This window comes from Magnolia sinica, chromosome 8 (assembly GCF_029962835.1).
Source record: "Magnolia sinica isolate HGM2019 chromosome 8, MsV1, whole genome shotgun sequence".
NCBI lineage: Eukaryota > Viridiplantae > Streptophyta > Magnoliopsida > Magnoliales > Magnoliaceae > Magnolia > Magnolia sinica.
Genome location: NC_080580.1, coordinates 29,035,287 through 29,041,286, shown reverse-complemented (window position 1 = coordinate 29,041,286; position 6,000 = coordinate 29,035,287). Strand labels below are relative to the sequence as shown.

The following is a 6,000-nucleotide window of genomic DNA, read 5'->3' as shown; positions in this document are numbered from 1 at the left end:
TTGAGCCGTCGGCTTACGCCTGATAAGATGACGAGTCCTTTGTAGTGACCTCGAGCATACTCTAAAACCACGTAGAGGCGACGAACCTTTACGTAACAACAAGAGTACATACTAGGCCCTGCACTAATCAGGTGACGAGCCCTTTATGGCGACCTGTAACCGCAACATCGTATGAGACTGGATAGGACTGACGACCCTAGAATGGATCATCGTTGGGAATTGATATAAGGGAGGTACCTTAGCTTCCAAATCTTGCTGTATGAAGAAGGTCTAATAAGAACTCGATAATCACGTTCATGCATCGCATTACGTGTGCGTTCTCTCTTAAGAAGGCTACCCAAGTATATCTGGTAAAATATCAACAATAACCCAAAAATACTTCTTTCCCATAATCGGTTTAGGATTGAGGAGCGGTTGTGCAAGAAGCATCCCCTTTTCTATAACTGTCATACGTGAATCCATCTTTTGCATAAAGTCTCGCATTGCATGGGTCAGCTCTTGCATGGAATTTTGAACCGGTTCTTCTTGAGGTTTCCCCTGATTTGGATTTTGATTGAAGAAACTTTGAGGGGTAGCAGTTTGTCCATTTCTCCAACTAAAGTTTGGATGATTTTTCCAACCAGGATTGTACGTATTAGAGGTTAGTCCATTGAAAGGTCTTTGATAATTATTTACGGCATTGGATTGTTCATTCAACACTTCTCGAAAGGCGGGTATTGTAGGACAATTTTCAGTTGTATGAATGTTGCAATCACAGATGTCGCAAACACTTTCATTAACCTTATCCTTCTTTCCTTCCATGGCCTCAACTTTCCTTATGAGCGTAGTCACTTTACACTTGAGATCATCCTCTTCTTTCAAGAGATACAATCCACCTTTCTCCTTTAATTGAGTCGGCCTAGACGTGGTGTTCGACTTTGGGTAATAGTCCCATGATTGTGTTTTTTCAGCAAGACTATCGAGGTAATCTCATACCTCGTCAACATTTTTATTAATGAATTCTCCATTACACATTGTCTCGACCATTTGGCGCATGGAAGATGTCAGTCCATCATAGAAAAAATTTGTAATGCGCCACGTTTCAAAGCCGTGTTGTGGGCATGAACTGACCAAATCCTTGAACCTTTCCCAACATTGGTAAAATGTTTCATCCTCCTTTTGGGTGAAGTTCATGATTGCTTTTTTAAGGGTAATCGTTTTATGATGTGGAAAAAATTTCTTTATAAATTCCCTTTGCATATCATTCCATGTGCCAATGGATCTAGGACGCAGTGAATGTAACCACGTCTTAGCCTTCTCTTTTAAGGAAAAAGGAAAGAGTCTCAGCCTGACTGTGTCCTCAGACACATTTTGAAAATATAAAGTGGCTCTGATCTCATCAAACTCTTTCAAATGTAGATATGGTTCTTCAGATTCAAGCCCATGGAACTTAGGAAGGAGTTAGATAACCCCTGGCTTGATGTCCATATGTCCTGTATTTTCAGGAAAAATCATACATGAGGGCATACTCACCCTCGCTGTTGTAAATAATCTCGTAAAGTACGTGGCAGGGGTGCTTGATACACCCCATTCTCATCCTAAATGTCCTCCACCCTAGGTTAGGGTAGAAGAGGTTGGTTTTCAGCCATCACTTCAATCAACTCAGGGGATTTCGAGTGGTGTCTAGTCCTGCGATGGATAGTCAACCCCTCAACCAATCCTCCTTCAGTCAAGAGACGTCGAGTGTTGTCACAGGCCCACTTAGGCATGAAACACTCGCAGCCCTCAATCAAATTCGAAGCCTAACCCTAAAAAGAAAGAGAGAGTTGGAAAGAAGTTACCAAATTGGAGTCCCTAAGTTAAAGACCTGCAAAAGAAAACAAACAAGTCAGTTTCTAAAGAGAAGGTCTAGAATTAGAAAATCCTTAAAAAGAAAGATAGAAGTAAACTAGTTTCTAAAAGAAGAAATTCCTAAAGGAAAGTGAAAATTCTAAAATAATTAGGAAAGTTCTAAACTAGAAAGTAAATTACTAAAAGAGAACTGAAAAATAGAAAGTAGAGAGAAAGCTTACCGAATTAGAAATTTCTATCTTAAAAGCCTACACAATAGGAAAGTTAGTTTCTAAACAAAAATTCTACAAGTAGAAAATTTCTAAAAATAAATTAGGAAACAAAGTTAGATTCTAAAAGAGTTAGAATTAGAAAGTTTCTAAAAATAGAAAGTTAGTTTCTAAAAAAAAATGAAAAATTTCTAAAACTAGAAAATAGAAAGTTACTTTAAAGAAGAATCTAAATCTAAAATTCAAACCCTAATTAAAAATAGAAAAAGTAGAGGAATTAGAAAGGCATTACTAATTTAGAAGTTTATGTCAGGGTCCTACAAAACAGGAAAACAAATTAGTTTCTAAAAATCAGAAAAACCTAAACCTAAAGTTAGAAAAATTTTAATCTTAAACTATTCCTAAAACTAGTTAATTTTTAGAAAACGAAACCGTCAATCCCCGGCAACGACGCCAAAAACTTGTTCACTCCCCAAGTGCAGGGTTGTGATGTAATAATAAACTCGGTAAGACCGAGGTCGAATCTCAAGGGACTGATACTTGTACGTAACCTAAAACTAAATAGAACTAGAACTAGATTAAGATGAAATCTAAATCGAATGAATTTGAGGAATAATGGTGAAATAGTAAACTAAAATATGTAGAATTCAGAGGTAGGGAACTAGGGATTCAGAGGATCCACTTGTAGAGATCTGGGAGATCTTATGCCTGTTTCAGGAACTCAACTGGACTTAGAGTCCCCTCTTCATCCAGTTAAAGGGTGTACCCATGAATATCAACCTGAACTTCCTTTGATATAGTTTCCAATAGATGAAAGGTATATGAATTAGAATGGATTTCATCACCAAACCATGCCCAGGAGACACGGTAAACAACAGAATTAAACTAATTACCAACCTACCAACAATGTATGAAGATTAGGAAGGGTACCGTCATCCGACCATGCCCATGAGACAATGATGAACAACAAGGCTTCCTGACGTCATAAACATAAAAAGGAGAAAGAAATACTCAAAGCCATCGTAGATCTATTGTAATTTCAGTTACAACAAACCATTAAAAATTAAAAATATTCCCTTAATTGAACCGTAATCAAGGTAGTTCAACAATATAAATTAAATCAAAGGCATAAAGTAAAATCTCCCATCACGTTACAAGCTTCACCTCTTAGCCCTAGCTAAGAGGTTTAGCCTAACATGATTGGGTTAAATCTCTCAAAAATAATCATGGAAAAAAAAAATTAAACAAATAAAAATTCAACAACTCTCTCTCTCTGCTCTTTTGCTTCACGTCCAGCCAAGCCAAGCTTCCCCTTGGAATCCCTCCTTCCAGCCCTCCTTTGGTGCTACAAGCTTCTCCTCTTTATAACACAAACAAAGGGCGGTGGAATGAAGTGCGTCCCAAGAGGCTGGAGTCGGTGGCCTCTTTTACGCAGAAGAATCTGCATGCGAAAGGAAACGCAACTACTTGCGTTTGGCCCGAATCTTGGGACGATGGAGTAGCTGATTTCGAGATCTGAGCCGTTCAGACTCCTTGGTGACGGAAGGCGGCCTCATAAGAAGACTTTGAACGGTTCAGATCAACGAACCGATCATGATCTTGATCGTGGAACGACCTGGAAGTCTCGTTCCCGGACGCGAAAAACAGGGCCTACGCAAGGATGGGTTCGCTGTTGAAGTTGGTGGGGCCCACTTCGATTTTATTTTGAGAAATCCATTCCGTCCACCGGATTCCTCTCAAAATTTTGGTCAGAAATGACTGCTTTTGGATTGCTTTTGATGCGGTCCTTTGATGTTTTGCTTCCACTGTCCATCCTGCGTTTGATCGCGATTTACACGTGTGTGTACAATGGGAACAGAAGGACACCTAAGTGAGGGTTACGCCCCACCTATTGAGCGACTGGATGGTACAGATTATCAAAATACATGATGGGTGGGGCCCATAATCAAAACCCGGTCCATCCGCTGGTGTCTTTGCGCAGGAAAGATTTGAGTCGGTCAGCGTGCGCTGATCGACTTTATGAAATTTGGTGCATAGCAGGACCACGTGCACTGTGTACACGTGCTTCAAGCATGGGTCCACTAAGATGTATTCAGAAAATCTGCTCCATCCAACTTGTTTTTCATATAATTTAAAGGGTTGAGACCAAAATTGAAGCATATCTAGATAGCAGGTGGGCCCAAAATCAGAGTTCTGTCCATTGGGCCATTTTCACAGGAATCGAACGGATAAAATACGGCATGTACGGTTAATTTATGGTCCTCAGGCCATGTATGAAGTTTCGAGCTGAACGGATGGTGGGAACCCTGTGATCTTGCATTCTGGATGTCTTTCGGGCTGCTTGAGCTTCAGTTTCTCGATTTTCGCAGATTCCTGGTGTGTAATTCCGTCGATCTTGGTCCCCTGGAGTCCGTCTCTTACCTTTAGTATCATCAGAGCGTTAAATCCATGCTTTAAGCTTCCTTTTCAGTCCATGCTCGTAAATACACTCTGCATCACAAACATGATTAAAGCGGGCTATTAAACGGTGTCATGTTCGTAAATTCAAGCAATAACTGGGGTCTAATATGCAATATTTGACCCTCAACACAACCCCTAACTAGCATTTTGCTAGTCTCGAGCAAAATATGCGAAAATTAAGTTGAGAATCATCGGAGAATTTCTCGAGTGATTTTTGAAAAACTATCCAAATTCCAGAATTCTAATGTCCATGAATGTTAGGCATAACTTTCTCTTAGATTCAAGCACACGGTAAATGTCAATATCAAGTTCAAGGTATTAATCCATCAATTAGAATAATTCTAAACATTGAGTTTCATGGGTGTATAGTGTAATCTCGACTTATCATCATTAAAAGATCTAGTCGTCAAATTCCTAATAACATTGATAATCAAAAAAGGGTATTCAAGACAACCAAACTTTCCTTACAGTTTTTTTTTTCACTCTTCCAGCTTTTGATTTTCCATCGATGGGGAGGGGAATCAAGTTCTTACTTATAGGGAGCAAACCTATGGTAAAAACCAGTCGCCCAAAATTTATTTTTTATTTTTTTTAAATGTCAACCTTGAAGAATCAAGCCTTCAACTGCAGGGAGCAAACCTATGGTGAAGACTATTTGCTCAATCCTTTCAAGCTTAGTGATTACCAAGTTACACATTCCATATCGAACTGAAATCTTAATGTGCAAGCGAGATGTGTCTTGTGAAATTATGACTCAATCAATGTTTAAAATTTCTAATCATGGATTAACAATTTAAACTTAAATGTGAAATCTAACAAACAACTGAATCCAAGAGTCATAAATTACCAACATCACGTATCTTGAAATTCTAAGTCACGGATGGATGCCAAATTCGCATCAAATTCACAAGAATTTCTAAAAAATTTCACAATTTTTGCTCAAGACCAAGAAAACACTGATTAGGAAACCTAATCTCCCACCCCCAACCTAAAATCTACATTGTCCTCAATGTAAAAGAAATAAGCATGCAATGCACATGGGACAACGAAAATATAAGAGGAGTGATGGAAAGATAGTACCTGGACGAAAGAATCAAGAGGCTTTCCAAAGATATCTACGTAAGAGCGGGTCAGCACAAGAGAGAAACCAACAGAAGTAAAATAAAAATAACAAAAATAAAATCCTACCTACACCACTTTCGCAGGTGCTCTCGATTGCATTTAGCGTATGCAACAAGCCTTTAAACCCCTAGGTTGCCCCTAGTGGACGAGTTGTAGTCTCGTGAGGGTTTACAGCAATGTTACTCACAAACATTGAACTAACTAACTAAGAAAATGAAATGGAATGAAAAGCTGGGTTGGCTCCCAGGAGCGCTAAGTTTACCGTCTATCCTAAAACAGCATAAAGGAAACTACCCTAGTCCTATGAAAACAGGAAACCTACCTATACCTCCATCAGACTAGGAGATCAATCCTGGTAAACAGGATCAGTCAGAGGTAT

The 6,000-nt window shown here is 39.1% G+C and overlaps 1 non-coding gene across 1 annotated transcript; it reads left to right on the top strand.

The window, feature by feature from the left end:
* Window positions 1-1,084: 1,084 nt before the first annotated feature.
* Window positions 1,085-1,191, top strand: LOC131254537 (small nucleolar RNA R71). Its single transcript, XR_009175653.1, has one exon. It is a non-coding gene; the product is annotated as a small nucleolar RNA R71 (small nucleolar RNA).
* Window positions 1,192-6,000: the final 4,809 nt, after the last annotated feature.